Source organism: Zalophus californianus, chromosome 12 (assembly GCF_009762305.2).
Source record: "Zalophus californianus isolate mZalCal1 chromosome 12, mZalCal1.pri.v2, whole genome shotgun sequence".
Taxonomy (NCBI): Eukaryota; Metazoa; Chordata; class Mammalia; order Carnivora; family Otariidae; genus Zalophus; species Zalophus californianus.
The window spans coordinates 39,069,126-39,094,083 of NC_045606.1; the positions used below are offsets into that span (position 1 = coordinate 39,069,126).

At 36.3% G+C, this 24,958-nt stretch overlaps 1 long non-coding RNA gene across 1 annotated transcript in view; it reads left to right on the top strand.

Annotated features, from left to right (window-relative positions):
* LOC113911874 overlaps positions 1–24,125 on the top strand; it is an 89,039-nt gene extending 64,914 nt beyond the window's left edge. Inside the window, exon 4 of the long non-coding RNA XR_003516613.1 lies at positions 24,007–24,125. This is a non-coding gene — a long non-coding RNA (uncharacterized LOC113911874). The remainder of the gene's footprint in view (positions 1–24,006) is intronic.
* The last annotated feature ends 833 nt before the right edge of the window (positions 24,126–24,958 follow it).

Sequence of the window (24,958 nt, forward strand, 5' to 3'; positions counted from 1 at the left end):
CATTTCCCACATCCATACAGAAGCTACTACATTCTCATTAATAGAAACCATATACATAATCGAAGGCCTGCAGACCATTTTTTAATGATCCAGTGAGTCTGCAGCAAAAGGCAAAAGGCTGACACACTAGAAAAATGCATCATTGATTTGGCCAAGGAGAGGGAAGGGTTAATCATTATTCCTAGAACTCTGAAGTGGAACAAAAGCCTGCAGCCTGACACCAAAATAACATTACAATGAGAAGTGAAATTGCTTCTAAGGCTAAATTGCTTCATTTAAAAATTGTAGTGATACTGAGAACAATTATGTCACTTAAACTTTCAAAATTTTGTTTTTATAAATCAGTTATAAAACTATCATGAGGTTTAAATGCAATTATTTAATAAGGGCATTTGTAATTGTCCAACATAATCAATTATGCTTCAATCAGCTTCTTTTCTATGACTGTATTTTTGTTAGTGTCTGAGTCATTCTTATGCTTATACATACTTTTGGAAGAAGCCAAATAAAATCATTGTTTTCCAGAAAAGTTTTTTCACCCCTCTGATTGCAAAGCGTTTCCCCCACTGCAAACTGAGTCTCTGAACTCTTTTTTTCTTTTGTCTTAGAAACTAAATGTCTACTCAAAGCATGAGAAGAAAAAAACAGTGCTAAATAATAGGGGGAATGAAAGTTGGTTCTTCAAGAGTCATGATAGTGTTGTCAAGTATGTTTTCTGAACTGAGACAGGGGCCAGAACAGGGGGAGCATGGAGTGGTGCTTGTGAGTTACCCAGCAGGAGCCATTACAAATGTTGGTACCACAAGCTGTATATCATGACTTTGATTTTCTAAGAAGGAGGAGAGATTAATCATGGGCTGAGTCTAGGTGTGCTCAGGCCTCCCAGAGGCTATAGTATTTTAGTTGCTGTGTTGTGCAATTTGTGAGCTATTTGGTCCACTTTAGATTGCCTAAAGAACTATGTTTTCCTTCAAAATTTCAACTGAAGTCTCTGTTAATGCCTTCTCCCTGTGTTTTGCCTGGCTCATCCTGATCTCTGTACCCACTGGCTTGGCCAAGAGAATTTTCATGGAGCCAGGCAGGCCTCAGCCTCTCTTTCCTCCCCATTCTTTTTCTCTTCTCTAGATAGAGTCTCCCTTACCTTGATTTCTCTTTTACATTTTCTATTTTGCGGAAGATTTATACCACTTCATAGAAGCTATCAAGCCTTTTCACTCACTCTGCTGTGCATCCTGCCTTAAAAGCAGATGCTTCTACAGAAGAGCATTTCCTCATTTCAGATCACTCAAGAGAATGACTGAGTCCTGCCAGTGACTACAAGATGTTCAGCTTCAGCCTCATAGATTCAGCAGAAACTGGAGCAGGGATCCTAACAAAGACTTTTTCATGTAGAAGCCCATGAATTGTTTTGAACTCCAAATATGATAGTATCACTTTCTAGCTTAAACCCAGCCCATGGTGTTCCCTCACCTTAGAGTAAAAGCCAAAAAGTTCTGTGTGCTCTGGCCTATGTTGTTTTCGAGTTTTTCTCAAGCCTTCTTTCCCTTCACCCTTTGTTCCAGCCAAATTGGCCTGCTCTCTAAAACGGCCACTTTCTCTTCCAGCCCAAGACCTATATACCTCCTGTTCCCTCTGCTTAAGATATTTTCCCACACTTACCTCAACCCAAACCCCATATTCCTTACTAGACTAGTTCTTACTCATTCCTTTTTCCCCTTTCAGACCAACCACACTATTTCAGGAAGACCAACATGATGCCCTGAACTAAGAACACTGTCTCCCTGTTTAATGCTTATAGGGTGATGGACGTTTCCTTCAAATTATTGATTATACTTGTAATGCTACATTTATTTGCACTATTATTTTATTATTATCCTATTCCAGTGGCCCTTCCTTGAGAATAGGGACTTTCTTTTTGGTTTTCCTAGTATCTCTGCACTCAGTTTATTTCTCTTGAAAGGAGTTCGTTAACTCCTTGGGATTCATAGAAGTTTTGTATCAAAAATTAAGGAAAGCAGACTTCCTAAACCTGGGCCGAGCAGCAAGGTTTTGAGAGCACCCTCACATGTGTTTATGGAGAAATGTACAATGACAAATTGAAAACAGCCTAAGTAAGCATCAATGGAAGAACAGATAAATAAATTATGCCATGTTCATAAAAAATAATAATATGAGGTGGTTAAAATTAATGAGTTAGTGCCATATATGTCCACAGGCTAAATCCTCAAAATACATGAAGAAAATGGGCATGATAAAAAATATATGTTGGTTTTTTTGCCTCGAGTCTGTAGAAGAGTAGTCAGAAACAGTAACAGTGATATGCAAGTAAATACTACAACTAAGGATGAAATTTAGAAAGTGTAGGAAGATGAGACTTTCAAAGTTCTTTCCTTCCTTTCCATGTCATTCTCCAACTGGCTTACAGTCAGGGGAATGTCATCAGTCCGTGCTCTTTTCTTGGCCACATCACTACTGTTTACTTTCTAGGGTCGTTATTAACTGCATTTGGGAATAACCATATCTCCAAAGGGTAATGATCAGAGAATCATAATAATTTATAAATGAAAAATAAAAGGAAATAAACTAGAGAATAATAACAATATAGAATAAAAATCAATTCTATACAAAAATATCAAACTTCAATTCTTTTGAAATATTTTATGGGACTAAGATATAGAAGATCTCAGAGACCTAGTAGAAAGTTGAAAATTAAATGAAATAGGTAAGAATCCATCAAGATTCAGCCTGTAACTCTAGGCTAGGAAACATTAAACACTGAAGTATCTAATGTACTATGTTCCTAGTGTAGGCTGTTTCTCTCTTTCTCTCTCTCTCTCTCTCTCTCTCTCTGGAATTAGAAAGTTTTAGAAGCCACTTTTCTCTTACTCACTTTGCTACAATGCCTTTAAATCCGCTTTCCTTCTTGACTTTGAGTCAGTGTGTTGAAGAACACTCTTAAACCCCCACAGGATTTTAGAATGACAGAAAGGTCTTATTTCTTAGATTAGATGAGAAAACTAATGCTTGGAAAGTGAAGGTAGCTTTCCAAGGCTACTCAGGAGTCATGTAGCAGACTGGGGACCGGAACCTCTGTCTCCTCATTCATGGCCAGATATTCTTTCCAAGGTACTACATGTCAGTGTTGGGTCTGGGGGCCATCATATTAAACATGCATCAGTTGTTAATGCCGTGGTTTGCATTTGTTTGGCAAGGCAGTCACCCAGCTGGTACCTGGGGAACAAAAAGGTGAAATCAGATGAAAAATGCTATGTGCATACAATGAAATATTATTCAACCTTTGAAAGGAATGAAATTCTGACAGATGATACAACATGGGTGATATTTGGAGACATTATGCTAAGTGGAATAAGCCAGATACAAAGGACAATATTGTATGTTTCCATATGTATGGGGTACCTACAGTGGTCAAATTCATAGAGACAGAAAGTAGAATGGTGACTGCCAGAGCATGGGGGAAGGGAGAAATAGGTAGTTATTCCTTAATGATTACAGAGTTTCAGTTGGGAAGATGAAAAAGTTCTGGAGATGGATGGTGGTGATGGTTGCATAACAGTGTTAATGTTCTTAACGCCACTGAATTGTACATTTGAAAATAGTTAAAGTGGTAGATAGACTTTATGTATATTTTACCACAATTTTTAGAAATGAAAAAAAAAACAGATGAGAAATTATGAATTATGGTTTCCAGCCTAAAAGGCAAGTGTGGTGGGAATTCTAGACACCCAGACAGTACTATGGAAGTACTATGTGCTGGAGGAGGATAGAGGGTGAGGCGGTGTGTGGAGGAGGGGAAAAGAGAAAGATCTATAGTGTAGACCAGCGCTGTCCAATAGAACTTCTTGTCATGGTGGAAAAGTTTTATATCCGTGCTGTCCAGTTTGGAAGCCAGTAGCCAATAACCACATTTGAGCACTTGAAATGTGGCTAGTGCTACTGAAGGACAGAATTTTTAATCTAATTTGACTTGTAATTGATTTATATTTAAATAGTACGAGTCTAGACCTTCTATTACTGGTGACTTGTATTTCTGCTTCTTCTGGTTACTTTTTGTAAATTCAAGTACCATTTATTTGTTCATTTAGTCACTGTTGGCAGATGCAGTGCATCTCCTGTGTGCTAGACTCTTGGTAAGCAATAGAGATTAAAGAGAGCAAGAGGAATTCTCTACACTATTGGAAGGACATAAATAAGTATAACCACTGTGACCATCAGTGTGGTCATAAATCCTGAGGTGAAAGATATTCATATCCTTTGACCCAGTACTTCTATACCCAAGAGAAACTCTCATATGTGCTTGGGGACATGGACATTAAAAATCATAAAAGGCCTAAAAATCAATAAAAGAACAGATAAACTATGTTCATAAAACAATACTGCACAGTAGTTAAAATAAATAAAGGGGTACCATGTCACCCTATGTGGCTAAACCCCCAAAACCCAATAGTGAGCAAAAAGAAAAATTCATTTGCAGAAGGCATATAGGATGAATCATTTTTAAAAACCCTTTTTAAAAACTTGGAGAAAAATAAAAGGGATATTTACTTGAGGCTGAGAAGACGAAGGTCAAGATACAAAAGAGTTTTGTGCCTTCAAAGAACAGCAAGAAAATTTGCTTCATTAGAGCTTAGAACTATCAAGGTAGAGGTGGGGTGCTAAGGCTGGGAAAACTGATTGGAATTCACTCAGGTCTGGCTTTGCAATCTAAGCCAGGGCAGCAGTGTGTGTAGGGTAGGTGGAGTTGAGGAGTGGTGGAATGGAATAGGGAGAGATTTGACACATCAGGAAGCTCTTGTAATTGTCCAAGTGACAGGTGGTAAGAGCCTGAACTGTGGTAATAGTAGTAAAGACATGGAAGAGGATGGTTGAGGCAGGGGCTATCATGGGTAGAATCTATAGGATTTGGTGACTGGTTGAATGAGTGAAGGAATGAGCTAGGGCAAAGAACTAAAAATGAGGTTCCCATCTTGGACAACCTTGGCTAGTGGTGGCATTGATCTAGAAAGTAATATAGGAGAAGGAAAAGAAGCATGGTTTCCCTAACCTTGGGATTGAAAAGGTAGAAAGGCAAGAAGATAATGACTTTGATTTTGAAAGTGCTGAATTTGAAAAATCTCAAGGCAGCGTATCTAGAAGGGAGATATGGGGTCGGGCAGCATGAAGATAATAACTGAGATAGATGACACAGGCAAGGGACATCCTGTACAAGAAAACAAGATTGCAACATTAAGCTAAGAAGTTGGATCATCATGCTTTAGGCACACTAAGCTATTGCTCCCAGAGAATGGTCATGTATTAGCAGGAGAATCTAAAGACCTGTAATTCAACAGCAGTAAAGAGGACTAAACAATGGGATCATGCTCCAGGGTTTGGCATCTAGCCTTAGCACACTAGTGTAGTAATAAAGGCACCAACTTTGTAGTTAAACAGACCTGTATTCAGTGCATTCAATGCATTTGAATTTTCATTCCTCACTTACTAGGTAAAAATTTGGGCAAGTCCCCAAATTTCTCTGAGCTTCATTTCTTCATCTAGAAATGGGAATGATAATACCTGCCCCAGAGGATTATGGTGAGGATAAAGTATAATAATGTTGGTTGGTAAAGGTAAATATATAGACAAATATAGAATACTGTATTAACTGTAATGATGGGTAAATCACTTTTAATTCTGGTATAAAAGTTAAAAGACAAAAGTATTAAAAATAACTACAACTAAAAAATATGTCAAATGATGCACAATATAAATAGATGTAAATTGTGGCAACAATAACAAAAAGTATATGTTGGAGGAGAAGTTAAAGTGGAGTTTTTGTATGCAGTTGAACTTAAGTTGTTATCAGCTTAGACTATTATAACTATAAAATATTTTATGTAAACCCCAAAGTAACCACATAGACACACACACACACACACACACACACACACACACACACACACACACACACAAAACCTACAGAAGTTACACAAAAGGAAAAGAGAAAGGAATCAATGCATATCAATACAAAAAAAAAATCAACAAAACACAAAGGAACACAGCAAGAATGGAAAAGACTGACAAAAGAACTACAACACTAGAAAATAACAAAATGGCAATAGTAAATTCTACCCTATCAGTAATTACTTTAAAGGTAAATGGATTAAACTCTCCAATCCGAACGTAGACATAGTGTGGCCAAATGGATAAAAACAACAACAACAACAAAACTACCCAATTATATGTTCTCTGCAAGAAACTCACTTTAGATTTAAGGACACACATATGCTGAAAGTGAAGGGATGGAAAAATATATTCTATGCAAATGGAAGCAGAAAAATAAGCTGCGGTACCAGTATTTACATCAGGTGAAATAGACTTCAAAACAAAGACTGTAACAAGAGACAAAGAAGAGCATTACATAATGGTAAAGGGATCAATTCAGTAAGGGTTGGTTTCTCTAAAAGATAAAATTGACAAACCCCTTAGCTAGACTAAAAAAAAAAAGAGAACTCAAAAAATAAAATCAGAAATGGAAGAGAAGATTTTAGAATAGATGCCACAAAAATAAAAAGGATCATAAAAGACTGCTAAGAACAATTATATACCAACAAATTGAGTAACTAGAAGAAATGGATAAATTCCTAGAAACATACAACCTACCAAGACTAAATTATGAAGAAATAGAAGTGTGAACAGACCTATAACTAATATGGAGATCAAATCAGTATTCAGAAATTTGCCAACAAAGGAAAGCCCAGTGGCTTCTTTGGTGAATTCTACTAAACATTTCAAGAAGAATTAATGCCAATCCATCTCAAACTCTTCCAAAAAATTTAAGATGGGGGAATAATTATAAATTCATTTTATGAGACCAGCATTATCCTATACCAAAGGGAAAGACTCCACAAGTGAAGAAAATGACAAGCCAATATCCTTGATGAATATAGATACAAAAACCCTCAATAAAATACTAGCAAATGGAACCCAACAGTACATTAAAATGTTTATACACCATGACCAAATGGGATTTATTCCTGGGATACAAGGATGGTTCAACATGAAAATCAATTAATGTGATGCACAGAATTAACAGAATAAAGGGTAAAAATTACATGATAATCTCAATAGATGCATAAAAAGAATTGGACAAAATTCGACATCCTTTCATAATTATAAACTGAACAAACTAGGAATAGCAGAGAAGTAGCTTAATGATACTGGGAAAACTGGATAAACACCTGCAAAAGAATCAACTCAAGAATGGATTAAAGACTTACATTTATCCATTTGGCCACTCTGTGTCTACGTTTGGCTTGGAGAGTTTAATCCATTTACCTTTAAAGTAATTACTGATAGGGTAGGATTTACTATTGCCATATATATAAAGCTCACAGCTAGTATTTATACTCAATGGTAAAAAAACTGAAAGCTTTTCCTCTAAGATTAGGAACAAGGGAAGGATGCCCACTCTCACCACTCTTATTAGACATAGTTCTGGAAGTCCTAGCCTAAGTAATTTAGGAAAGAAAAAGGATTGAAATGTATCCAAAATGGAAAGGAAGAAGTAAAATTGTGACTTTTTTTGCAGATGATATGATATTTTATTTAGAAGATCCTAAAGACTGCATAAAAATACTGTTAAAATAATAAATGAATTCAGTAAAATTGCAGGATACAAGATCAACATGCAGAAATTAGTGGCATTTCTATACACTAAGAGTGAACTTATCTGAAAAGGAAATTAAGAAAACAATGCCATTAATAATGGTACAAAAAGCAACATATTTAGGAATAAACTTAACTAAGGAGATGAAAAGACTTATCCTGAAAACTATAAAACATTGATGAAAGAAATTAAAGACACAAACAAATGGAAAGACAGCTTTCATTCATTGATTGGAAGACTTAACTTTAAAATGTCCACACTACTCAAGTGATTGACAGATTCATTACAATCCCTGTTAAAATCCTAATGGCACTTTTTTTTACAGATAGAAAAAACAATTCTAAAACTCATAGAGAACCACAAAAGACTCTGAATAGTCAAAACAATCTTGAGAAGGAAGAACAAAACTGGAGGCATCACACTTTCTGATTTTAAAATATATTACAGAGTTACCAGAATCAAAACATTGTGGTACTGGCATACAGACGTACATATAGACCAATAGAGCAGAATAGGGGATCCAGAAATAGGTCCATGATCAACTGATCTTTGACAAGGGAGCCAAGAATATATAATGAGGAAAGGGTAGTCTTTCCAACAAATGATATTGGGAAAACTGGATAAACACCTGCAAAAGAATCAACTCAAGAATGGATTAAAGACTTACATGAACACCTAAAACTATAAAACTCCTAGAAGAAAACACAGGGGAAAAGCTTCATGACCTTGGTCTTGCTATTGATTTTATGAATATAAAGTCACAGGCAACAAGAACAAAAATAAATAAATGAGACTATATGAAACTAAAAAGCTTCTGCACAGGAAAGGAACCAATCAACAGTATGAAAAGGCAACCTACAGAATGGGAGAAATTATTTGAAAACCATGTATCTGATAAGAAGTTAATCTCTAAAATATGTAAGGAACTCTTACAACTCAATTAAAAAGTCTAATAGCCTAATTTAAAAATGGCTTGAGGACTTGGGACAGGCATTTCTCCAAAGAAGATATACAAATGGCCAATGGGTATATGAAAAGTGTTTAACATTACTAATCATCAAAGAAATGCAAATCAATGCCACAATGAGATATTACTGCCCACCTGTCAAGGTGGCTATTATTTAAAGTCAAAAAACAAAAAGTGTTGGTGAGGATGTGGAGAAATTGGAACCCTTGCACACTGTTGATGGGGATGCAAAATGATGCGGTCACTATAAAAAACAGTATAGAGATTCCTCAAAAAGTTAAAAATAGAACTGCCATATAATCCATCAATCCTTTCTGGGTATTTATCCAAAAGAATTGAAATTAGGATCTCAAAGAGGTATTAGCATTCCATGTTCATTGCAGCACTATTCACAGTATCAAGATATGGAAACAATTTAAATATCCATTGCAGTTGAATGGATAAAGAAAATGTATTATATACATGAACAATGGAATACTATTTAGCCTTAAAAAAAAGAAGGAAATTTTCCAATATGCAACAACATGGATAAACCTTGAGGACCTTATGCTAGGTGAAATCAGCCAGTCACAGAAAGACACACACTGAATGGTTCCACTTATATGAGATATCTAAAATATCCAAATTCATAGAATTAAAGGGTACTATGGTGGTTGTCAGGGGATGGGAGAAGGAGAAAATGTGAATTCCTTTTTTTTTTAAAGATTTTATTTATTTATTTGCGAGAGAGAGAATGAGAGATAGAGAGCACGAGAGGGAAGAGGGTCAGAGGGAGAAGCAGACTCCCTGCTGAGCAGGGAGCCTGATGTGGGACTCGATCCCGGGACTCCAGGATCATGACCTGAGCCGAAGGCAGTCGCCCAACCAACTGAGCCACCCAGGCGCCCGAAAATGTGAATTTCTAATCAACAGTCATACAGTTTCATTTAAGCAAAATGGTTGCATTCTAGAGATCTCCTGTATAGCATTGTACTTATAGTCAGCAGTACTGTTGACTTAAAAATTACCTAAAAAGAGACTGGATCTCATGTTAAGTGTTCTTACCACAGTAAAATAAAATTAAAAAAAAATTTTAAGTATAATGTTGATAAAGTGTTTAGTAAACATTAAGTACTAACTAAATATTAGTTCCTTGTCCTTCCCTTTGTTTTTATCCTTGCTAATGCCAAGACTTGCCTGAGAACATTTTGCTTTTTCCTCAAGATAAGCAACATACTCTTAACGCAGAAGCTCTAGATTCCTTGAAAGCAGAGACCATATCTTATACTTTGATCAATCAAGTATATATTGGACACGTACTATTTGCCTAGCAAGCTGTAGATTACCAACAACATGTAGCACAATGCTAGTACATATTAGATGCCTGATAAATAAATAAATGCCTCCTGAATTATCTTTTTTTTTGCAGCATAACCAATAAAAGTAAGCATAAAATGTTTTATAATTTAGGCTGATACATATTCACTTGGTAACAACCTTGTTAAGCCTAACAACATCCATAGGCAATAAGCATATCATTTTATAAGGAAAGGGAAACACTTACAATAGTTATTTGTTCAAGTTCACAGAAAAAAAATGTTATTTCAGAGCCAAAAATAGACAGCAGTTAATCTAACTGTCAGTAAATATGGGGAAAGCTCCCAGTGGTATTTCAGTTATGGGCCCAGTGAGGTGTGAACAAACTATCCCTTAGGATTTCTAATGCAAAAGAACAAACATAAAAATAGAAGACTGCCTTTCATGTAGTTAATCCCAAATTATCTAGTAATATTCTAAGCAGCAACCAGAGCAGAGGACCTGGGGTCAAGGAGGATTTGACTTAGAAGGAACCTGTTTGGGTTCAAGGCAATGGACTATACAAATTATGGAAAGGGCCCACATCTTTGGAGTCCTTTCTTGTGACCTGTGTTGAAAAAATAAGTTGATAGCATTGTCATCACAGAAAGGAGATCTCGTTTAATTTTTATCTTTGTGACTTTCTACTTAGATTTATTGTGGGAAAAGCATGATTTAGGCCAGAGTCTAAGGTAGGCCAAGACTTCCTATCTCAGGTATTAATGTTTTGCAGTAAGTACTCAGAAGTGAGGTTGGTGGGTTGCTAAAAAGCACCAGTGTCATAATGGCTAATTGGGATATGAGGGAGGGGTGGGAAGATAGCAGAGTAAAAAAAGAAGAGGTGGCCAAATGGAGCAGAGTTTGAGACAGGGATGTCTGTGGTGTGCTCAAGTTAAGACAAGAATAAATAAAGTTAGAGACTCCTTTCTGAAGTGGATAGACTAGGAAGGGTAGAGTCCCATCTCTCTCTGGGCTACCATATTCTCATTTGTAAAATGCATATATTGTTACAGAGGATATTCTACTTCAGAAAATCTTGTTGCTCTGAGATATGGAAGTGCCAGTTGGGGTGGAGGGATGGCAGGAAAGGCAATTATATAATTAGTTAGCCGAGGTCAAAACCTGAGAAGTCAGGAGGTTAGTTAGAGGCAACAAGAGAAATTTCTCCTAGGAAGCAGAATACATAAGTAATCTTTTTGTTGTGGGTTGAATTGTGTCCCCTGAAATGATATGTCTAAATCCTTACCCCTGGTACCTATAAATGTGACCTCATTTGGAAGTAGGGTCTTTGCAGATGTAATCAAGTTAAGATGAGTTCCTAATGGATTAGAGGAGAAGGCCATGGAGGCAGAGATTGGAATTATGTAGCTATAAGCCAAGGAACAAAGGAACACCAAGGAATGCCTACAGTAACCAGAAGCTAGGAAAAGGCAAAGATTTTTCTATAGAACCTTCAGAAGAAGCATGGAACGTCCAATGCCTTGATTTTGGACTTCTAGACTCCCTAACTGTGAGAGAATCAACTTCTCTGTGCTCTTCTGTGTGCCTAGAGCACACAAATGCCTATATCTCAAATTATTTCTTATCTTACTAGTATAAGAGGTAGGTATGGTGTTTGGCCAAGTAGAAGAGTAAGCATTAAAACAAATAATAGACCTTTTGAGTTTAGGGAAACCACTGAGTTAGTGGCTGCATTTTAGAATCACTGAGATTTTAACAAACACCAATATCTAGGTCCCACCTGCAGAGATAAGACTGTGGTACAGTCCAGGTATTGTTTTTTTGTTTTTTTGGTTTTTGTTTTTTTTAAGAGAGAGAAAGAGCACAACTGGTGGGTGAGGGGCAGAGGAAGGGAGAAAGAGAGAATCTCAAGCAGGTTCCACACTCAGCACAGAGCTGAGATTATGCCCTGAGCCAAAATCAAGAGTCAGATGCTCAACTAACTGAGCTACCCAGAACCCTAAGGTATTGGTATTTTTTTTAAAAGATCTCTAGTGTTATCAAGTTGAAAATGTGTACTATGTGATGACCTGGGTGATAAGAAAGGGATCTATGATAGATCCATCCAACTTCTTGCCAGGTCACAGAGAAGAAATATTTATTAATTTATTAGATGGATGATTATACCTGATTCCTGACTGTCAGAGTTCTGTCAGAATTACACTTGTGTTTTAGACCTAACATCCAGCTTTGCCCCAAACTCTTCCTCCTTCTTCATCCCCCACACCCAGTCACCAAATCTTCCTGATTTCTGTCTTTAAGTGTTTCTCAAATGAATCCCCTCCTCTCCATTCTTTTGGCCATTCTCTCACCACTTCCTGCCTGGATTTCTACATAGCAGCCTAATTCAACCTCCTGCCTATAGCCTCCCCCATTTTCAGTTCATTCTCCAATTGCCACCAAAAGAATCCTTTGGAAGTGTAAAACTGTGACTCTCCTGTTTAAACTCCTTTAATGACTGCCTTTTGCCTATGGAGTCACTTGTGAGTTAGTTACATGGCAAACAGGACTCTCCACAATCTGGCCCTTGCCTCCTTCTCTCCATTTTTCTCTTTTGCCATGTGACCCTTACACTTTATTATGTATCCATAGATCACTGTGCTATTTCAGGCCTCAATCTTTTCATATATTGTTGTTGCCTTTGCCCAGCAAGTCCCTCCCGAAACCTACCCTTTAGCTACCTGGAATACTTATATTCCTTATCCAGACATCTACTCCCACTTAATTCTTCTCTTGTATCATCTCTATGCTTTATTTTTTAAAATTTTTTATTTAAATTCAATTAGCTAACATATAGTACATCATTAGTTTCAGATATAGTGTTCAATAATTTATCAGTTGCCTGTAACACCCAGTGCTCATCACATCACATGCCCTCCTTAATGCCCATCACCCAGTCCCCATCCCCCCACCCGACTCCCCTTCAGCAACCTTCAATTTGTTTCCTATAGTTAGGAGTCTCTCTTGGTTTTTCTCCCTCTCTGGTGACTTCCCCTCCACTTTTCCCTCCCTTACCCTATGATCATCTGCACTGTTTCGTATATTCCACATATGAGTGAAACCATATGATAATTGTCTTTCTTTGATTGACTTATTTTGCTCAGCATAATACCCTCCAGTTCCATCCATGTCGATGTAAATTGTAAATATTCATCCTTTCTGATGGCTGAGTAATATTCCATTTTATATATATATATATATATATATAGATAGATAGATAGATATTGATATTGATATATATCAATATCACATCTTCTTTATCCATTCATCTGTTGATGGACATCTGGGCTCTTTCCACAGTTTGGCTATTGTGGTTGGACATTGCTGCTATGAACATTGGGGTGCAGGTTCCCCTTCGGATCACTACATTTGTAAACACATGAAATAAATGCTCCACATCACTTGGCATCAGGGAAATACAAATCAAAACCACAATGAGATTCCACCTCACACCAGTCAGAATGGCTAAAATTAACAATACAGGAAACAACAAATGGTGAGGATGTAGAGAAACGGGAACCCTCTTACACTGCTGGTGGGAATGCAAGCTGATATAGCCACTCTGGAAAATGGTATGGAGGTTGCTCAAGAAGTTAAAAATAGAACTACCCTATGACCCAGCAATTGCACTACTAGGTATATACCCCAAATATTTCTATGCTTTATATATGTTCTTATTATTGCCCCTATTATACTGCTTAATATAATTTTTTATTTTTTATTTTTTAAAGGTTTTATTTTTATTTGACAGAAAGAAAACGAGAGAGCACAAATAGGGGGAGCAGCAGAGGGAGAGGGAGAAGCAGGCTCCCCGCTGAGCAGGGAGCCCTATGTGGGGCTGGATCCCAGGACCCCGAGGTCATGACCTGAGCCAAAGGCAGTCACTTAACTGACTGAGCCACCCAGGCACCCCTTAATATAATTTTTTGAAGATCAGTGTCACCTTCTAGATGATGAAATAAGAGAGATGACTTCTGAGTCTTACCTCTGAAATTTTAGTCCCTGGAACAATAGCAGACATAGAGTGAGCCCTCAGTAAATGTTAGGTGAATGAGTGAAAGAACAAAGAATTGAATAAATGCATTTGTCTGCTGGAATGATAACTATAAATCAACCCATGAATTTAATTTCCATACGTGAAAGTACAATGAGAGATGGAATGAGAGGTGTGGGAGTGGGAAACTGTTAGGAAGAGAATATTTTTGCTTGGAGGGGAAAATGATACTGGTTTAGACAAACTAGGCTAAAGAGGGAAGTAAAAATATTTATTGCAAAGAAATATAATACTAATGGGCATTGGTGCAGAAGATACTTGGTTCATCTACTTGCTGTGGCAGAAATCAGTTCTTGTTGTTTGTTTTGTTTTGTTTTTTCCTAAATGGGCCTATAAGCTAGGACTCTTCCCATTCAATCAGAATATTTGGTCAACCCTGTCATGCCAAGGAATAACCGCCTTCATGGAAATATAAAATGTTCTTATAAATATTCAAGAGGCTATGGTCACCTAAGATGATGCTTAGCCTGATAGGAAATAAACTATTTAATGAAGGCATTAAAACCTATCCAAATACTCAATGAGATGTATCCTGGAAGTATATATGTAGGACTAACTAAAAAGCAGAATTTTGATGATAAAATCTATGATTATGGTAGTCTACTGTCACTAGATATTTGACAGAGATTGAAGAAGTGCTGAATTCTTTTTTTTAAGATTTTATTTATTTTATCTTAGAGAGCATGAGCAAGCACAGGGAGGGATGTTGGGGAGGAGGGCAGAGGGAGAGGAAGAGAGAGAATCCCAAGCAGGCTTCACACCCAGTATGGGGCCGACGCAGGGCTCAATCTCATGACCCTGAGATCACCACCCTGAGATCATGACCTGAGCTGAAACCTAGAATCAAACACTCACCGACTGAGCTATTCAGGCACCCCAAAGAAGTGCTGAATTCTTATGGCCCCACTTCCCTTTTATTTGAAGCCCTTATCACAATTCTATATTTACATTTATAAATTATTTTTGTTTAATAGATATGTTCCTGATATAGCAGGGCAGGGATTCATGTCTGGTTTTGCTCATTTGTGTATCTGTAGTATTTAATATGTTACCTGGTATACATTAAGTACTCCATATCAATTTGTCATATGAACGTATGAATGAATAGTCCAGTTCTTTAAACACTGCCTCTGGATTGATTACAAAATGAACATGTCCCCTGATCTTATAGGATCTTAGGGGCCTAAACCTGATTCAGGAATCCCCTGGAATCTTTTCTCCATCCTCTGCCTAGTTCATGCTACTCACTTTGTCCTAGACAGTCAAGCTTATGAGAGGACATGAAACCATTGATTCTGAAAGCTTGAGATACATCACAAGATCTTAAAGTGAATCAGCAAGTTAGAGTGAGCAGCATGTTAAACACCCACTAAATAAACTCTCCAACTGATGATTTTAAACACAGAATGATCCATGCCAGGCTTCTAATAAGATCTCGGTTTCCAAGAGTTTTTTTTTTTTTTCCAGTTTATTGTTCTACAAAGAGGAAGTGATGGGAAAAGAATTCATAAAAATATTGAAAGTGAGTTGAATTCAGGGTTAAGACTGCTCATGCTACAGTGTTAGCACTATACACTTTTACCAGCAGGAAGCATTGCAGATCATGGTGAAGGAATAAGGCAGAGACACAGTTTCTTCAAATGCAGCAGGCTTTGGACTAAGAAAAGGCATAATTCTTCTTATGCTGAGGAATGTTGTCATGGTGAAGAAGTAGAACAGGAACTGTTTGCATTAGTCAATGAAATCCAGAACTTGCTGGAGCACATTAGATTTTAAGTCAGAGGAGGATAAGGATCTTGCGAGATCTCACTGGATGCCCAGCAGGCTGATGTTGTGTTGCAGAAACTGGAGTTCTGCATGGCCAAGTAAACACTTCTCTAGCCTGCCTTGTAACTTGCACTACTGGAGGCTGGCCCAAACCATGCAGACAGACATGATGTGCTGGGCCAAGTCTTGTGAGTAAATCAAGATAATATCAAAGGGATCCTTTATAAACTGTTGGAGCAAGGCCAGTCTATCACATCATTCTTAATGGCATTCTACTCATAATGACTATACTGAGTCCGAAAGTAGCTTTGCTTTTCACTCTACTCTAGATTCAAACTAGTTTGTGTGTCTCTCAGAGATCATTTGGCATAGACAATTATTGGTCTTACAAATTGGAGAGCATTAGATGATGATGGGGATGAGAATCAGTAAACTTTCATAACTCCATTTGTTCACTTTTATATTACATAAGAAGAATCGGAACCCAAGGAGCAAAGAGAGAAGGGGAAATGAGGCTTCACTGCAAATTTGACCCAGTGAACTTTAGGAGTTGCTTTGTATCGGGCTCTTTTGTCTTCAGGCTAACTATTGTTAGATGTTTACCCTGTTTTAAGATACTGTGCTAAGCTCCTTGTATACATTACCTCATTTAGTCCTCACAACACATCTGAGGAATACTTGGCTAGTAGCTCCTTTACACACATGAGGAAACTTTGGAATTTGCTAGTCTGCAGAGTCAATTCCATAAGGCAATATACGAGATCTGCTAGGATCCATATCAATCTCAGTGCAATGGTTGTGATGGAAGCATGACCTAGAATTCATAGGGCAGCTAAAATAAAGCCCAGATCAGCTTTTGCCTAAATAGTTCAGTTTGCCTATAGTAGCCCAGGGGGATCATAAGTAATGCTAACAGAGTGTACAGACATAAAAGTCAATTCTGGGAATACTATATCCTGGGATTCAGATTACCAAGGTAGGTTTCAAATCCAAGAAAATCTGAGGAGAAAAGGAATTAGTGATACAATTCTCTCGTTAGTTCCTGATGATCATTGTTGGATTCTGATCTTAAAAGGCTAACCAGATGAGAATGATTTCTTTTTTTTCTTTTTATTATTTTTCATTATTTTTTTTCATTTTCTAAATGTTTATTAGGAGAATGTTTTTTGTGAGAAATCAGAGATCTAAGAATGAAGGCATAATCCAGGTCAATGTAGTCAAAATATAGTCTTTGGACCCTGAATTAGAGTTTGCCCACATGAGATCTTCCAAGTCAAAATCTCTGAAAATATCTTGTGGAAATGTGGCTAGGATAAAAGATAAGAGATGTGTTCATTCCTATTAATATTCAAAATCCTTAAAAGCATATAATCAACTACATGCCAATTTAGAAAAAAAAAGGCCAAGGGCATATTTTTGAAGCTATTCTATGGTTATGGGCATTGTGAATAAATATGCTTGTGGGGATACCCATCATTTGTCTACTTTGTAAAGCCTATAGTTCTGAAGTGACTGACTGCCATTGCATTTTGTCCTTTACTCAAAGTATGAACTGAATAATTAATGAATGAAGCTAATACAGAGAGCTGGTATGAAGTGGTTAAAAGGGGGGAATCGGATCAGTGGAATTGTTGAGCCCGTTAAATCTCAAAGACTTCTGAAAGTTACAACTCGTTTTGAATCTCTGTTTTAGAAGACATCAAATTCAGAGAGTATAAGAAACATGCATTTGGAAGAAGCTGGTTTTTACCTTAAGATTGAAGTTCTATTTCTTTTATGCTCAAATTGTACCAGGAATAACTTCAGGATCTTTAAGTGAACTGTAATTTGCTTTAGTGGCTCTCTAGTCAGTATTTCTTTTGAATTGTTTAGACCCCTGGCTAGAAGGAGTCATTCTGCATCTCAGGCATTGACAAAAAAAGTCAGAAATGTCAGCTAAAGACATGGGTTTGTCTCTGCAGAATCAAAACCTGCTTGTGTATATTCAAATGGACTGATTTGGAAGCAGGAATTAAATTTCAGAACCATATAAACAATTAAGAAAAGCTTAAAGATATTATCAGCCTGGAGTCCCTCTAAAAGATATGATAAACTCCTTTTGGACATCACATCTTTTAGAAGGGGCACTGGGTAAAAATATAAAGTGGATATTTCAGTGGTGGTATTGAGTAAAACAAATTTTTTTCTCATTTTTGTGACTTACAGTTTAGAGCACTGGTTCTCAAAATATTTTCCCTTGAAACATGCTGAACTTAGATTTTTCTGTTGCTAAAATGAAGTAACAGGGATCTTTTCACTCTAAATAAGAAAGTTACTCATTTTGTCTTATTATTTATTAATACTGTTTATCTGCTCATGAATACTAAAGCGAAGGAATAAATGAACACATTGACAGATGAATTAATAAAGAAAATGCGATATATATACATATGTGTATATCTATGCAGTTATGCTAATGAAAGTGGTCAGAGAAAAATACTGTATATCACTTATATGTTAAATCTAAAAAAGCTGAACTCCTAGAAACAGGGAGTAGAATGGTGGTTGCGAGGTGCTAGGATGTGGAGGAAATAGGGAGATGTTGATCAAATGCTGCAAACCCTTAGTTATAAAATGAGTAAATTCTGGAGATTTAACGTATAGCATGGTGACTATAGTTAACAGTGCTGTATTATATACTTGAAGGTTGCTAAGACTGTAGATCTTGAATCTTTTCATCTCACACACACACGCGTGCGCACACACACACACAAGTAATTATGTGAGGTGATGGAGATGTTAACTAACATTATTGTGGTAATCATTTTGCAATATATAAGTGTATCCAATCATCACATTGTACATCTTAAACTTACAAAATGGTATATGCCACTTATATCTCAATAAAGCTGGGGGGAAAAATTGAAAAAGTCACAAACCATTAAAAACAAAAAGCCCCAGAAACAGCTGATCCTTGTCTGCCAGCTTGGCTTCTTTGAGAAGTGAGGTCGTGGTGTGTTGTTATATCACCTACGTAAATTGTTGTCATGTCATGTTGTATGATAGGAAAAAGTGTTCATATAGAAATATCTCCAGAAGTGTGTAAGAAAATCCCCCAAAGAGCACTGGCACTACAGGAACACTACCCACACAAAAAATTTGAAAATTATAAATTTTGTTTTGCACATGTCCTCTGACCCAGTTTTCCACTTCCAAGTATCAATTATATCTACTGCACAAAAGTATTTAAATGTGTACATGGTGGTTCTTATAGCATTCTAATATTGAAAACTTGGAAGCAACTCAAACAGAATTTTTTGATAAATTTATTTTGATAAATAAAAGGCAGCTAAAGAATAATCCATTATATGATCTCATATTATACATATTATATGGGAGGGGGAGAAATGGGGCCTTAGAAAAAAGTCAGGAATGATACGCATCAGACTTAATAGACATTGCCTCTAAGTGGGACAGTGAAGTTGAAAGGGTGAAGAACTTGAACTTTTAAACTGTATATTTCTGTATTACTTAAATATACCCAAGAATCTTTTGTGCACCTGAAAAACAATTTTCAAAAGAGAAATTATGTGCTGAAAGAAAACCACATGCAAAGAAATTTCTTTCCTTTAGAATTTAGCGCCAGAAAAACTTTGCCTTCAAAAAAAGAATTTGTGTACATGCTTCTTCATTCTGATGCTTCCCTTTAAATTCTGCCTGACAGGAAAGTCAGAATCAAAATCCATGCTCAGTCAGAACAGCCATACTAGTTTGTGAAGTTAGCATATTTACTATCACCTCTTTCCATGGATCTCATTTCTAATCCCTGGGTTTATTTTATCAAACTTATTTTATATGTGATCTTGGTTATAAGCCACTTCAATATGTTTTACGAAAGAAATGAGGAAGATATAAATAAACAAATAACCTAATAATTATTTTCATTGAATTTGAAAGTCATTTCATGTTTCACAATTTCTGTTAGTGATAGTTTACTTGTACCCAAATGTAACTCAATTTTAGACATTCTTATTCTATAACATGTAACTCACCCCTTAAGAAAATAATCAGAGGGTTCCAGAACTTGTGGAAAAATATATACAGTATTTCACTTTTTCCCCTTGTACTGTTTGAGGTAGTTGTTTAGATCTAGTGAGCCATCCAAGTTAATTATACCCAAAGGAAGTCCATAGACCTCAGGGATTTGATAGCAATATATCTATTTATTGAATTCCTCTGTGGATGAAGCAGAATAATCCTTAAAGAATATTCAGTGGAAAGGCCCTGGTGCAGATTTATACAAGAAAATGAAAATACAGTTTACTTTTAACTAGTAAGAATTTTAAACTGCACATTCTTTAGAACACTGATAATCATGAATATAAGCACACCTTCCTGCACCCATTGCCACACAGCCACACACGCTCTTGCACAGGTATCCTGTTTCACAAGACTCAAGGTTGGCTCTATCCTTGGTTTAAAGAAAAAAATGTAGATCATTTTGGGTACTTTTTAGTGTGTTCTTTATTTTGAGTGTCTTTTGAAACACATCCTGCTGTGTTCCAGAAATAAACTGGCAGCTCCCTCTCTTGCCCTGTTGAAACTGCTCACCCTTCAGTTCCCCATGCAAACAAAGCTATGAGAAAAGTGTTTTGGACAAGTCTTTGCCCAACTAGAGGCTTCACTGTGCTCTGGGAACACTGACATGATTTTTTAATTAACATTAATTCTGCTTAGCTTCAACTATGAAAGAAATGGGGTTTCTTCAAACACCAATTAGCAAAGCAAACCCCAATAAAGGAAAAATACTCTCTCCCTACCTCCAGCCCCTAACAGGAAATTCCCCCTGTTGAGTTTTCCCCAAGGTCTCTATAAAGCTTTTCTGATGAACTTGCTAGAGCCTTAATGAGAATGAATCAGCACAGATTTTCCATCATATAAACAGAAATATTTAATTTCATGAAAGGGGACTCTGCCTAGCCCACCACATAATATCTTCAGTTTTTCCTCCTTCCTGCTAATTTATTTCTCATAGTATTTTCATTACAATAATTTTTTCAGGGTCTCCCAAACCTGAGGACTATACCTACACATCATAGATGAAACAAAAAGACTTAAAAGCCTTTCCTTCATTGCTGACTCCATTTTCTTACTTGAAGCAGAAGGAAAATATTTGTCCTCTTTGTGTTTGCTTAGAATAAATTTTCCTGCATGGGCCACTCCCAGGACCCAGAGGGATAATTCTACTTCCAGACATGCCCAGGGGGCAGAGCAACATATCCAAAGATCCCACTAGGACAGTGTTTCTCACACCACGTTCAGAAAAAAACACAAGGTGTTATTCTGTGTACTACCCAGAAAGGGTTCTGTGGTCAAATAAATTTGTGAAATGCTGGAAACGATGTTTTTTTAGAGATTCACAAAACATACTGGCATGTTAAAAGCTCTAAAAAGAGCTTTAATTAAAAAGAAAACCTAAGTAACTTTGCTTAACCCTGTTTATTTTGCCAACTAATTTGACCACAGCACCTTTCTTCATAGAATATTAGCATCCTATAAATCACAAAAAAGTGGGAAGGAAATGAATACTTACTAAGCACCAACTACATGTATTGATTATTTGAATTAATCCTCCTAACCCAATGAGATAAATAATATTAAACCCATTTTTATAGGTTAAACATACACATACACACACACACACATACTATAGCAAATTATAAAGCTAACATTCTAATCTAGGTCGGTCTGATTCGGAGACCTGCGTTCTTTCTACTCTATTACGTTTACTTTTTAATCCCCAAACTACTTTTTTTGTGGTGACCAAACTTCAACTTACCTCTTGCCCTGTATTAGCAGATTGGTTTCATCTATGTGGAAGTCTCCATGATGACAGATGCTGAGCCTGTTGTGTTTATATGTGTCTCTCTCGTACTCAACACAGCACCCTCAACAGCTATTGGACAAAAGAATGAATGTAGTATCAAGAACAAGTGAAACTAGAGAACTTTCCAGGGACAGTAACCCACATGGGTGAGGAGATATATAACCACATGGGTGAAACTATATCATATGAGGAAAAGTTAAAAATTGTAACTGCTAATCTGAGTTGGAGAAGTCTCTGAGGAGGGTAGCATGACATGATGAAGTCTTTGAATATTTGAAAGATGAGACTGTCATGTGAAAATTGGATTACTTAGACATTAGGTGGGGTGAATTTATGACCTTCCAGATTCCATTTAGGCCTGAAGTTCTATGAGCTTTTGGGCTGTTAAAGATGCATAAAAGGATGGTGTAGTTCACAGCTATTGGTGACCAGTTATCTTCTTGCATGCTCAACTGTGGAATCAATAGCTCAGAATTCCTGTACTAGTCAGGGTTCTCCAGTGAATCAGAACCAATATCAGATATATATATATATATATATACACACATATATATATATGTATATGTATATACATATATATATATATACATACACACTCTATGGGAATTGGCTTACACAATTACAGAGACTGAGATATGCCACAATATGCCATTTACAAGCTGGAGACCAAGGAAAGCTGGCGGTATAATTTAGTTGGAGTCAGAAGGCCTGAGAACCAGGGGCGCTGATAGTATAACTCCTAATCCAAAACCAAAGGACTGAGAAAGAAGAGAATGGGCAGCACTGGTATAAAATTCCAGAGTCTGTAGGCCCAAGAATCAGGAGCTCTGATGTCCAAGGACAAGAGAAGATAGATATCCCAACCCAAAGAGAGAGAAAATTTGCTCTTCTGCCTTTTGGTTCTATTTGGGCCCCTAGCAGATTAAATGATGAGGGTGGATCTTCTTTATTCAGTCTAGTTAAAATTCTAATCTCTTCTAGAAACACCCTTACAGACACATCCAGAAATAATGTTTTACTAGCTCCCTAGGCATCTCTTATAACCCAGTCACATTGACGCATAAAATTAACCATCACAATTCTCCTATAGGGTGTCCTTACAGCTTGTAAATGTAGCCAAGGAAAAGTAATTTAAAGGCTACCAACACAACAATGTTTCAGTCGTACAAAAAGAACCTCAATGGTTTGATGATGGAAAAACCAAATTTTTTCTGTACCATAATTTGTCCTAGGAGGAAATTTGGCATAATACAGTAACATCTCTATTTTATTTTATTGGAATCTATCCAATGACCTTTATAAGAAATGCTGGAAAACCTTATAGTTTGTGTCCTCTAAAACACCCATCATTCATGATTCTGGTCTACAAAAGAGATATTACAAAGAACATATTAAGGCATAAAGAGAGTAAATAATGTCTGGAAGACTTCTTGTATGTTAATCAATTAGTTGCATTATTTATAAAAATCTTCCAAAGAGCATAGGGAACCGTATTGGATTTGGGTTGGGAAGAGTGCTTAGAAAGTTAAATATGTAGAGGTAGACATGGAGACAGAGATATATTCTGACTCAGAAGAGAGTAGGAAAACATGAAGGAATTATATTAAATAAAAACACATTGTATTCCTATGTCTGTGTATAAAACCAGTAATATTTTATCAAAGAATTTGGAAAAACCACCACAAATGATAAAGAGTAGCTCTGCATACTGTGTAAACCTGTTTAGGATTTTTCTAGAGACAAGTGTGGAAATGTTAAAGTATTAAAATTGACTCCTATGCAAACTATTTTCTGTCCTGGTATGAAACTAATACTGTAGTGCCTAATTATTTGTTCTGGTTTTCCTCCTTGTTCCTAATCCAATTATTTAGGACTAGAAACAGTGTTTTAATGCATTTGCTAGGGAAATCATTGGGAATTGCTAATATATAAAACTATTTGTGTTAGTTTTCTTAGAAAATAAAATGGAATATGCTTTAGATCCCTTGGAAGTCATTTATTGAACAAAATGTGCTGAGAACCAGCTACATGCAGGGCATTTGGGGGACCCAGCAAGGTGTGAAATGTAAGTCTGTCTAGAAATGCTGATGTTCCAGAGAAAGAGAAAAAGGTGGTAATAACAGGAATACAAAGTAGAAAGTGGCAGTCACTGCAAGAGAAGGAGAGATGAAGTAGGGTGACTTTCAGAGAATGGTATTTATTTACCAACATAGTACATGTGTCAAATCTGGAGTCAATAGACTATCCTGGTTTCACTTTCCATGATATTCTGCTCAATACAAAAAGTCTGATCAAATGTTCAGGATAAACATAAAGTCTAGAAACATCGATAATTTTTTTTTTTTTTTTTACAGATTGAAGACTTTTTAAATGATATGATTGCCTGTGTTTTCCCATTGTATGGATATTTTATAGATGCAAAAACAAAGTAAGTTTGTGTGTAATCCATCCAAAATTATATGGAATAAGTGAGTGTCTTGGAATCCTGGATAATTCCCATTGCTCAAAATGTGACTAACACTTAATTTGCTAATAATTAATAGGAATCAATTATAGAATGATTATGGAAGAAAACAGATGCCGTAAAGCCTTAATAATATATAATTGGTAGGCATAAGTAAGAGAATAACCCTATTTTTATTTCTATTGCTGGATTCTCCTTGGTTTTCTAAATATGCCCATGAGAAAAAACTAGAAATAAATTACCTTAAAATGGATAGCATGTATACTGTTTAATTGCCAGGAACTAATAAGCATTTTGAATCAAGTAGGACTGAAGGTTCTTAAACTTCGGGTAGCTTAAACTTGTTATGTACCTTAAGTTAAGAAACAAAATTTTTCTTCAAAGGATAATTTTATGCTCAGAATTATTAAAAGCATGTAACATAGAATGACTCTACCTTTTCCTATCGTTATCTTTTCATTCTTCTTTTTTTCTAAGACATAAGGTGACATATCCAACTGCTTGTCCTTCATCAGATGTTTCTGTGAGCAACAGAGCAGAAAGCTCTAATATCTATTCATTCGTAATGTGTCATTCTGAACATATTAAGGACAATTGACTTCACATGTCATAGGTAATTAGAAAAGTCACCGTTAGTTCCAGGTTTTTAAAGTACAGTACCATATATTTTAATAGATATATGTGTTGATGTCTTTCAACATGCCTGAAAATCTTTCCATCTCTCACTTTTATGGTGGGCAAATTATCTCTGTGGTCGTTTAATTTAAAAGATGAATGAAAATATAATTCCTCTTATTTTAATTCCTTAGCTGAGATTGTACAGTAGTATTTTACAATGTTTT